Source organism: Aegilops tauschii, chromosome 1 (assembly GCF_002575655.3).
Source record: "Aegilops tauschii subsp. strangulata cultivar AL8/78 chromosome 1, Aet v6.0, whole genome shotgun sequence".
NCBI classification, from domain to species: domain Eukaryota; kingdom Viridiplantae; phylum Streptophyta; class Magnoliopsida; order Poales; family Poaceae; genus Aegilops; species Aegilops tauschii.
The window spans coordinates 425766984-425779638 of record NC_053035.3 but is presented as its reverse complement, the minus strand read 5'-3'; positions in this window follow the sequence as shown (position 1 = coordinate 425779638).

Genomic DNA, 12655 nt, shown 5'->3' with positions numbered 1-12655 from the left:
TTTTTTTGAAACATAATTACTAATGGCGCACTGTGGGAGTGGTGCGCCATTACTAGTTTAACTAGTAATGGCGCACTATCCCCTGGTGCGCCATTACTAGTTTTGAAAAAATAAAAAAATAATTTTTTTACTAATGGCGCACCGTGCATGTGGTGCGCCATTAGTATTTACGAACTAATGGCACCCCAACACATGGTGCGTCATTACTATTTAGTAATGGCGCACCACATGCACAGTGCGCCATTAGTGTCCATATTGGCTATAGTTGTTTTTGTAGTAGTGATGATCCCATATCATCACATAGCCTAAACCATGTCAATGCCTCTCCCTTCAAAGATAAAGGGAAGACCTTCTTCTTGATAACATCCTCGGGCATACCTGCAAGCTTAAATAATCCACAAACTTCATCCACATAGATTAGGTGCAAATCGGGATGTAATGTTCCATCTCCTGTAAAAGGATTAGCTAGCAGTTTCTCTATCATACCCAAAGGAATTTCAAAGTAAACATTTTTAGTAGGTTCAGTAGGTTGAGGAGCAACTCTTTGCTCTACTGGTCAGGGTGAAGATACCCCGAACAAGCCCCTCAGAGGATTACTTTCCATAGTAACAAGTGACAGTAAATTTCAGCACACTATATAAAATTTTCCTTACCAAATTCCACCTACCAAAGGCGCTTCACTCCCCGGCAACGGCGCCAGAAAAGAGTCTTGATGACCACAAGTATAGCGGATCTATCGTAGTCCTTTCGATAAGTAAGAGTGTCGAACCCAACGAGGAGCAGAAGGAAATGACAAGCGGTTTTCAGTAAGGTATTCTCTGCAAGCACTGAAATTATCGGTAACAGATAGTTTTGTGATCAGGTAATTTTTAACGGGTAACAAGTAATGAAAGTAAACAAGGTGCAGAAAGATGGCCCAATCCTTTTTGTAGCAAAGAAAAAGCCTGGACAAACTCTTATATAGAGAAAAGCGCTCCCGAGGACACATGGGAATTATCGTCAAGCTAGTTTTCATCACGCTCATATGCTTCGCGTTCGTTACTTTGATAATTTGGTATGTGGGTGGACCGGTGCTTGGGTGCTTCCCTTTCTTGGACAAGCAACCCACTTATGATTAACCCCTTTTGCAAGCATCCACAACTACAAAAGAAGTATTAAGGTAAACATAACCATAGCATGAAACATATGGATCCAAATCAGCCCCTTACGACGCAACTCATAAACTAGGGTTTAAGCTTCTGTTACTCTAGCAACCCATCATCTACTTATTACTTACCAATGCCTTCCTCTAGGCCCAAACAATGGTGAAGTGTCATGTAGTCGACGTTCACATAACACCACTAGAGGAAAGACAACATACATCTCATCAAAATATCGAACGAATACCAAATTCACATGACTACTTATGGCAAGACTTCTCCCATATCCTCAGGAACAAACGTAACTACTCACAAATCATATTCATGTTCATATTCAAAGGGGTATTAATATGCATAAAGGATATGAACATATGATCTACCATCAAATAAACCAACTAGCATCAACTACAATGAGTAATCAACACTACTAGCAACCCACAGGTACCAATCTGAGGCTTTGGGACAAAGATTGGATACAAGAGATGAACTAGGGTTTTAGAGGAGATGGTGCTGGTGAAGATGTTGATAGAGATTGACCCCCTCCCGATGAGAGGATTGTTGGTGATGACGATGGCGATGATTTCCCCCTCCCGGAGGGAAGTTTCCCCGGCAGAACAGCTCTGCCGGAGCCCTAGATTGGTTCCGCCTCGTGGCGGCGGAGTTTCTTCCCGAAAGCTTGCTTCTGATTTTTCCAGGGTAAAAGACATCATATAGCAGAAGATGGGCACCGGAGGCCTGCCAGGGGGCCCCCGAGGCAGGGGGTAGGGCGCGCCCCCCATCCTCGTGGATGGTGGGTGGCCCCCCTTTGGTACTTTCTTCGCTCAGTATTTTTTATTAATTCCAAAAATAACTTCCGTGGAGTTTCATGACTTTTGGAGTTGTGCAGAATAGGTCTCTAATATTTGCTCCTTTTCCAGCCCAGAATTCCAGCTGTCGGCATTCTCCCGCTTCATGTAAACCTTGTAAAATAAGAGAGAATAGGCATAAGTATTGTGACATAACGTGTAATAACAGCCCATAATGCAATAAATATCGATATAAAAGCATGATGCAAAATGGACGTATCAGGAGGCGTCACCGAGGAGCTCTAACACTTATTTCAATCTCGTGATCTTGTCTCCCAGTGAAAACCGTGATCCGGCTTCCCAGATTAGCGATGTTAATGCCCTCTATGAGCATGTGTTTACTTGAATGCATCATTTCATAGACTTGACAGGATGGAGCACCTCATGGGGAGTTGTTGGTGGAGGGCATGCAGTGGCGTGGTTGGTGTGGTGCTGGCTGGTGCGGCTTTCCTGTCTCTCAGGTGCACTGCTTTGGGTAGTTGAGGCATGGAGGTGATGCTTGGTGGTGGATAGCAATGATTCTTTCGGCAGTGTGGTGATGCGGAGATGGTGCACGATAACAGTGTTGATGATGTGCCGGTGGTTCCATGGAGCCAGATGATTGACGAAGTTAGTGGTTGAAGATCTTGGTCATGGCCGTTCAATGAGGGCTCGTAATGTATTGTCTGGTGGCAGGTAGCTATGCTCAGATTGACCACTGATCTGCACTTGCGACGGAGGCGTGAGATCGCCAAAGTGGCCCTTATGGAGGATTTTGGTGGCATCGTTGTCTCTAGTCTGTGGATCTATGACCTGCATCACATGTGCGTTGATTTTGGTGGCAGCTGCTCGACATAGATCATCGTTGCTCTTTTTTTCATTTTGTCTAGGCGTAACTTCGGTCTTATATGACTTTGCTCTTTACCACTGTGATTTTTATGTGTGTTGGTATTGGCTGTGTGCACCCTAGTTATGCGGAGGCCAGATGTATATTCATTATGTTTGTATGCACTTGATGCCGCATTCTGAATCAATAAAAAAGACTCTTCATAAGAAAATGTAAGATGTGTAGTTCGCAGATAGAGAGAAATAAGTCACAGGGATGTGGATGGATGATATATAAATGAGTGATAGGTGCATTAATGCATGGGTGTGAGCAGCCCACTATATGCAGTCGGTTTGTAGGGCAAGATAAAAACTGATCGAACGGATGTGAACCCATGTTGCGCGTGAATCCAACGCTAAGGAGAGTGACTGATTTCTAGGTAATATAAGTCGGTGTATACAATCATTTCCCAAAGGAAATCGATCTATAAAGTGAGAAGATTCCATATAACCTTACAAAGGTTAATGTCAAAGGTATCATTAAAGTATATAGAGTAGGTCTTACTTCACAAACTGATCGGATGTTCTAGTGGTCAGCGGGACGTTGGAGAACGATAAAGGGTGTGGTTTTGAGTCCCAAAGAATGCAAGGTCTAAAAAAACCTTGGTGCACCCTTAGCATGGTTTGTGAGAAAACTAGGCAATTTTCAAACAAATTCCTGTAAAAAATAGTTAGTTTGCCATCGGTCGAAGGAACGATGTGTAGTAGCTACCTGACCGATTATTTTCCTCTCAAACCAGTTTTGGTCTTATTTGATCAAATCAACGAGTTTGCGACCTAAACTGATCACTTTCCAAGTTGTTGGCCTAAATCATGCAATCAGTTTGTGCTAGGGAGCTAATGACACATTTCACTCTTGTATGCCTTCTCGAAGTGTACTTGGAAACAACACCAACCCTTTTCATGCTGTGATTCACGAACATATTCATGGAGGACCACTACCCTGTCCAGGATAATCCTACCATGCATTGACGACGTTTGTGTGGGCTGAACCACTTGGTTGACAACCCCATTGAGTCAATTATTTGTCACCTTTGTAAAAATAAAGCTAACGTTAAGAAGGCATGTCAATATGTGCAATGGAAATGGATTAGCCTCATTAGTCATGGGCAGTAAAATAATTTCACAAAAGATAGTATTAAAAGATTAGGGTGCTCAACATGGAGGTCCTAAAACAACTCCACAACCTTCCAGGATGTTTGATAGACCCGGTTGAGAAGTCGGCCCAGGTGCTTTATTATGAATACAACTTCGCTCACCCTATGTTCAGGAAAAGGGGTTGCGTGGAGCATGTTTGGAGCATCCAAAACCTATTGAGATGTCATCTACTGAATTGTTTAGAGAGAAATTACTCTAATTGGGAGTTCCAAATAGACATATTATTTGGTAATATAAGTGTTTAGGGATGTTAGAGAGAGAGAGAGAGAGATGAAGGATTATGGATGGGCTTAGGCCCATATAAGACAATAATCCCAAGTTAATCTCTAAGGCCCATGCATGTGTATGGCAAGTGGTGGGAAGTGTGGGAAGTTTAGTCCCATACTGCTACAGTAAGAAGAGTGAGACCTCTTTATAAGGGCTGCTTTACCACTTGCTATTGGGAGCTTGGGAATAGGAGTTGTACACGCGCGCTCCTCCTCCTCCGCCGCCCGCCTCGCCTCCCCACGCCTCGCCTCGTCACGAAGCGCGCGCGCGCTGCGGGTTGCGGGAATGAGCCAAGCCGAAGCTTATTTTTGCCGCTCAGGAATGGTTAATTAATTTTTAATTAATTAACAAGTCATGTATGGAAGCGCCACTGTCCGAGACGTTGGACTGTGGGCTGTTCGCGGACTCAGTCGTGGGCCTGGCCCAGGCCCATCTACCTGACGGCCTATATAAGAAGGCATTGGCCAGTGGAGTGAACCCTAACTCAGTTCACTCACTCCGTCTCGTACAACCCTAGCCGTCATCTAATGTTCCTCTCCTTGTGCTGCTTCCGGCGATCCCATCCCGACGACCGCGTGCACGGTTGGTCGGGAGAGCAGGTGCCTCCGGAACCCCGTCGTTCGAGATCCTGCCCGGGAGAACGGCAATAAGGTTTTTGGGGAGCGTCTCGACTGCTCCCGATCCGTCCCCGTCTCCGTCCGCCTCTGCTTCCACTACTTCCCCTGCATCGACCCCATGGCTGACAATGCCGCCGCAGAAGAAGAAGGCCTCGGCCGATGCCGAGGCTGCCGCCGCCGCCGTCGCGTTGGCCTGGCCAACCGGAGGGTATGACTCGTTCATCCCCTATTTGCTCGTTCATGCACTAGCCGTATATATGCTGTTCATAGATGTTTCAGTTTTATGTACTGTACATGCTAACATGCTTAGATATCGGTATGAGATGCATACCGTATTTGCCATGATTACTGTTTACTCGTGGATTAGATTAGTGGGAAAAGTGCTAATATTTCCAACATTCCAAAAACCTTATTTTAGGCACTTTTCGACTCATGGCTTCGCCGCTACTCTGAAACCGGAAAAGTTTACTGGAACGCATTTTAAGCGTTGGCAGACGAGGACTACCTTGTGGCTCACAACAATGAACGTGTTCTGTGTTGGTGGTGTGTCTCCCACGGTAACGATTGCTCCTGAATAGGAGAATGCGTTTAGGAAGGCAACCACCATCTTTGTTGGAGCCGTTCTTACTGTGATTGGAGACAAGCTAGTCGACGCATATCTCCATATGCGTGTTGCCAAGAATTTGTGGGATGCGCTCGAAGCTAAGTTTGGCGCAACCGATGCTGGCAGTGAGTTGTATGCCATGGAGCAGTTCCATGATTACAGGATGGTTGATAACCGTCATGTATTGGACCAGGCTCATGAAATACAATGCATTGCCAAGGCGCTGGAGCTCCTGAAGTGTGAGTTACTGGACAAGTTTGTCGCGGGTTGCATTATTGCAAAACTCCCTCCTCGATGGAGGAACTTTGCTACTTCTCTCAAGCACTTGAGACGTGAATTCTCTGTTGAGGATGTCATCGGTCATCTAACTGTTGAGCAGAACTCGAGAGCAAAGGACTCACACGTGAAAGGGGTAGAGGGTTCTTCTAGCGCCAATGTGGTGCAGAAGAACTCCCACAAGTTCAAGGGAAAGAACTCTGTCCAGCAGAATACTACCTTCAAGAAGAAGGGTAAGAAGAAAGATAAGAAGAGAGATGGCTGCTTCACTTGGGGTTCAGATGAACATTGGGCAAACAAGTGCCCAAACAAGTATAAGAAGCCAGGACAGGACGCAAAGTCTGTCAATATGACTCTGAGCAACAATGATGCGGCATCAGGGTATGGTAATCTGTTTACCATACTTTCAGTTTGTCAGTCCACCGATTGGTGGGTTGACACTGGGGCCAATATTCATGTGTGTGCTGATGTGTCTTTGTTTTCTTATTACCAGGTCACACGAGATTGTTCCGTCCTGATGGGGAATGGCTCGCATGCTTCTGTTCATGGTGTTGGCACGGTAGATCTGAAGTTTACTTCGGGAAAGATCGTGCAACTGAAGAACGTGCAGCATGTCCCCGCTATCCAGAAGAATCTCGTTAGTGGCTCCCTTCTATGTAAAGAAGGGTTTAAGTTAGTATTTGAGTCTAACAAAGTAGTCGTATCTTGATATGGACTATTTGTTGGAAAAGGATATGATTGTGGTGGCTTGTTCCGCCTTTCCCTGGAGGATTTCTGTAATAAAGTTGTGAACCAAATTCATTCTAATGTGAACGAATGTGAGGTTTGGCATTCACGTCTTTGTCACATAAATTTCGGTTGTATGATGCGGCTAGCTAAGATGAATCTAATCCCAAGTTTCACTTTAGCCAAAGGCTCTAAGTGCCATGCGTGTGTGCAAGCAAAGCAACCTCGTAAGCCTCACAAGCCTGCGAAGGAGAGACACCTCGCACCACTAGAGCTCATACATTCAGATCTCTGTTAGATGAATGGTGTGTTGACTAAAGGTGGAAAGAAATACTTCATGACTTTGGTTGATGATTCCACTAGATTCTGTTATGTGTATTTGTTAAATACAAAGGATGAGGCTCTACACTACTTTAAAATCTATAAGGCTGAAGTTGAGAACCAACTTGAGAAGAAAATAAAACGAGTCCGGTCTGATCGTGGTGGAGAGTACTTTTCTAGTGAGTTTGATCTATTCTGTGCGGAACATGGTATTATTCATGAGAGGACGCCTCCCTATTCACCCCAGTCAAACGGGGTTGCCAAACGGAAAAACCGTACTCTAACAGATTTGGCTAACGCCATGTTAGATACATCGGGTTTATCCAAGGCATGGTGGGGGGAGGCTGTATTGACATCATGTCATGTCCTGAATAAAGTTCCCGCGAAGGATAATGAGACTACTCCCTATGAGCAATGAGAAAAGAAAAGAACTACACTCTCTTACTTGCGCACTTGGGGCTGTTTGGGAAAGTCAATGTGTCGATCCCCAAAAAGCGTAAGCTTGGACCAAAGACCGTGGACTGCGTTAATTTGGGCTACGCTAAGAATAGCGTTGGCTATAGATTTCTAGTGGTGAAATCTGAGGTACCCGACCAGAAGGTTGGTACAATTATAGAGTCTAAGGATGCTACATTCTTTGAGGATATGTTCCCCATGAGAAACATGCAAAGCACTTCTAGACTGGAATTTGATGAGACTCCTGAACCTGCCATTTCGATGGAATATTATGAACACAAAAGTGATGAAAGTTCATCAGAGGATGACGAGGAAGCTCCTGTTAGGAGCAAGAGACAAAGGACTGCAAAGTCTTTTGGTGATGATTTCCTCATGTACCTCGTGGATGATGATACTCCCAGTTCCATTTCAGAAGCTTATGCATCTCCGGATGCTGACTACTGGAAGGATGCTGTCCGTAGCGAGATGGATTCCATCATGGCTAACGGGACATGGGAGATCACTAATCGTCCTTATGGTTGCCAACCATTGGGATGTAAGTGGGTGTTTAAGAGGAAGCTAAGGCCTGATGGTACTGTTGAGAAGTACAAGGCTAGGCTTGTGGCCAAGGGTTATACCCAAAAGGAAGAAGAGGATTTCTTCGACACTTACTCACATGTGGCTAGGCTGACAACCATTCGAGTGTTACTCGCTTTGGCTGCCTCGCATGGTCTTCTCGTTCATCAGATGGACGTTAAGACGGCTTTCCTTAATGGAGAGCTAGACGAGGAAATTTACATGCAACAGCCGGATGGCTTTGTTGTAAATGGTCAGGAAAGAAAGGTGTGTAAGCTAGTGAAATCTTTGTATGGCCTGAAACAAGCGCCTAAGCAATGGCATGAGAAGTTCAATACAACTTTGACATCTGCTGGCCTTGTAGTTAATGAAGTTGACAAATGTGTATACTATCGCTATGGTGGGGGCGAAGGAGTTATACTGTGTCTGTATGTGGATGACATACTGATATTTGGGACCCACCTCAAGGTCATTGAGGAGGTCAAGGCTTTTCTATCTCATAATTTTGAGATGAAAGACCTGGGTGTGGCTGATGTTATCTTGAACATCAAGCTACTGAGAAATACTGAGGGTGGAATTACACTTTTGCAATCCCACTATGTTGAGAAGATTTTGAGCCGTTTTGGATATTCGGACTGCAAACCTTCTGCAACACCATATGATCCTAGCGTGCGGATTCGAAAATTCGAAGGCACGGTTGTAGATCAATTGAGATATTCTCAAGTGGTTGGTTCACTCATGTACCTAGCTTGTCCTACTCGCCCTGACATCTCATTTGCTGTGTGCAAACTGAGCCGGTTTGTTTCCAATCCGGGAGATGTGCACTGGCATGCTGTTGAGCGAGTGATGCGCTATTTGCAAGGTACTGTGATCTACGGGATTCACTATTCTGGGTACCCGACGGTACTTGAGGGGTATAGTGATTCTAACTGGATATCTGATGCTGATGAGATGAAAGCCACAAGTGGATATGTCCTCACACTTGGTGGTGGTGCTGTTTCCAGGAAGTCTTGCAAGCAGACGATCTTAACCAGATCAACTATGGAAGCAGAACTCACAGCATTAGACACATCATGCGTCGAAGCAGAATGGCTTCGAGAGCTTTTGATGGATTTGCCAGTGGTTGATAAACCAGTCCCGACTGTCCTTATGAACTATGACAATCAAACAGTGATTGTCAAGGCTAAGAGTTCAAAAGACAACTTGAAATCCACAAAGCACATAAGAAGAAGATTAAAATCTGTCAGAAAATCAAGAAACTCCCGAGTAATAGCGTTGGCTTATATCCAGACGGCTAAGAATCTGGCAGACCCTTTTACGAAAGGGCTATCACGGATTGTGATAGAAAATGCATCGAGGGAGATGGGTATGAGACCCATGTAAGTTGCCATGGGGGTAACCCAACCTATGTGATCGGAGATCCCGTGAATTAGGACCTGGGAAAACAATCCAGCGGTCAACTGAGGAGAGTATCCTTAATTATCCCACTCCGTTGGAGATGCAATAATACTCTCAATTCTGTAAGGCAGGATGACTTTTGTCTTAATGTGTTCCAAAGCTTATGTAAGCAAGATGCTAACCTACAGAGCATTCTTTGGAAGAACACACCTATATGAGCCCGACTGGTGGTCACAGTATATGAGATTGGGTGATCTCTAGGAAGCTCATGAGAAGGTACGGAGTATGACTAATAAGCTCCACCCGTGGGGTTTAGCCTTCGGCAGCCACGTATCAGCTGACAATAGGCGAAACTTCTGCACGCCAGACTGACAATTCAAGGCATAGTCCATTATTCAGTTGTGAAGAAGTCTAATCCTATTGCTCTAGGTGGAAGTTCAACTTAATAGTCTCCACTGAAAATTCTGGTATATCAAACATTGTTTGGAAGAGTTGACAAACTTATGTGCCTCGAGATCTGGTGGGGGATTGATGGATTATGGATGGGCTTAGGCCCATATAAGACAATAATGCCTAGTTAATCTCTAAGGCCCATGCATGTGTACGGCAAGTGGTGGGAAGTGTGGGAAGTTTAGTCCCATACTGCTACAGTAAGAAGAGTGAGACCTCTTTATAAGGGCTGCTCTACCACTTGCTATTGGGAGCTTGGGAATAGGAGCTGTACACGCGCGCTCCTCCTCCTCCGCCGCCCGCCTCGCCTCGTCACGACGTGCGCGCGCGCCGCAGGTTGCGGGAATGAGCCGAGCCGAAGCTTATTTTTGCCGCTCAGGAATGGTTAATTAATTGTTAATTAATTAACGAGTCGTGTACGGAAGCGCCACTGTCCGAGACGTTGGACTGTGGGCTGTTCGCGGACTCGGTCGTGGGCCTGGCCCAGGCCCATCTACCTGACGGCCTATGTAAGAAGGCACTGGCCAGTGGAGTGAACCCTAACTCAGTTCACTCACTCCCTCTCGTACAACCCTAGCCGTCATCTAATGTTCCTCTCCTTGTGCTGCTTCCGGCGATCCCATCCCGACAATCGCGTGCACGGTTGGTCGGGAGAGCAGGTGCCTCCGGAACCCTGTCGTTCGAGATCCTGCCCGGGAGAACGGCAATAAAGTTTTTGGGGAGCGTCTCGACGCGACTGCTCCTGATCCGTCCCCGTCTCCGTCCGCCTCTACTTCCACTACTTCCCCTGCATCGACCCCATGGCTGACGACGCCGCCGCAAAGAAGAAGGCCTCGGCCGATGCCGAGGCTGCCGCTGCCGCCGCCGCGTTGGCCTGGTCAACCGGAGGGTATGACTCGTTCATCCCCTATTTGCTCGTTCATGCGCTAGCCGTATATATGTTGTTCATAGATGTTCCGGTTCTATGTACTGTACGTGCTCACATGCTTAGATATCGGTATTAGATGCATACCATATTTGCCATGATTACTGTTTACTCGTGGATTAGATTAGTCGGAAAAGTGCTAATATTTCCAACAAGAGAGAGAGAGAGAGATGTTGCTACACTACTCAACTGTAATCATTAAAATGCATGGAACATCTATTAATTCGAGCTGGCTAATCTAGACTAGATCTAAAGGAAGCCTTTCAGGGATTTGAGCAATTGTTATCCTCTTCTATCGCATGAAAATAAAATTTTAGTGTATAGACACCGCTAAAACATCGTAATAAAGAGGCAAAGGAGATATAGGGGTGAAGGCAAAGCCCTCGGATGAGCCGCCACGGTTAGTGGTACTATGTGGATCATATGAGAAAAAAATAACTTTAAAAGGAATATATGCGCTTCTGTTGTAGTAGTGAAAAAATAACATAAGAAGTGCTATACAATGACCATTTTAGACATCAAAAATTTAATATAAGCTCCGTTCCACCAAAATATGAAAGTCATACTCTTATTGTTAAGGATATCAAGCTAAACCATCGAGAAGGGTGAAGGAGAATTTCATTGAGAGGAAAAACTCCGGACACAAGATTTGATGATAGAGAACCTCTTACTTGCCTCGGCAAGAGCTGAGATAAATTTTCAGTAGAGGCAAGGTTGGAGAAAGCGCAGGCGTAATTAAAATCTTGGGATATGTGAAAATGTTTTTCTACTTTGGATCCATCATTCTTTGTGCCTGTGCACTTGGTGTTCACTAGTACACAACAAAACATAAGGATACACTCCCGAACAAGAAGAGACAATACGCACGCCAATGCCCAGATTCAATGCTGAAAAGTTGGAAACACGGTTGATGGCTGCTATCAAAACGGCTGTCGGGTGGTAGGTGCGACATATGCGAACGGGTGGCTTATCATTGTGGGAGCCAATAAGACGTCGCCGGTGCCTGGAAACGGGATGAGGCGAAGACATGCACGCCGGCGGATCTTACCCAGGTTCGGGGCTCTCCGTGGAGATAACACCCCTAGTCCTGCTCTGCGGGGTCTCCGCATGATCACTAGATAAATACAAGTAGCTACAAGCGCTCCTTGAGCTGTTTGGCTAGAGGAAGGAGAAGGGCAAGGCTAGCCCTCCTTTTCTCTCTATGTGGTGTGTGGAATTCTATCAGCTCTCCCTTTGCATGGGTGTCCCGGGGGGTTTATATAGGCCTACCCCCTGGGGTACAATGCTAATCCGGCTGGGCGCGGGTCCCAGCCGTCAGCGTCTATGTTGGCCGGCTTCTCCGCCGGTCAGTGGGTCCCGCCGGCTGCCGGCCTCCTGGCCGACAGACAGGCCCCACCGCTTGGGGGCTTTGTCGGCGGCTTGTTACTGTCGCCTCGCCTCTGATGACGAGGGCTTTGTCGAGGTAAGCGTGGCTACAGTGCCGCCGCCTCGCGGGCTCTCACTGTAGCCTTACCTCGTCTTGTCTTCTTAATGAGGCACATGTTTCGAGGGAGGGAGATGGCCGGCTATTGGGAGCCGGCCACACCCCTGGCCGACTAGAGGTGGCCAGGCCGCCTTAGGACGTCTCTCTGGTAAAAGGGGCCCGCCGCATGTGGGCCGTACTGGCACCTGTCGTGGGTGACATCAAGGCCAACACGGCTACAGTGCTGCGCCGGACAGGGGATGGCTGGCCCGTACCGCGCCCTGTGGCCATGCCTGCTCCGGGATTCGGGGGTAGTGGGCCATACCACGGCCACGCCCCGTCCTATCGCCGTTACGTGGGTACAGTCTTAGTAGGCGCAGTCTTGGCCGGTACCTGGGGGCCGGCTTTCTCCATGGCCGCCTACTGGGAGTCGGCTTGCCTCATGGCCGGCTTCTGGGAGTCGGTCCTCTTCGGGCCGGCTTCCTGGAGTCGGCTATCTCGTATCTTCCTCTGGGGGAGGTTTATGTGGTTGGGTCGCCTTCTGGGGGTCGGCCCTGGGGACAGCCGGTCGGGGGAAGGCGACCCTATGCTT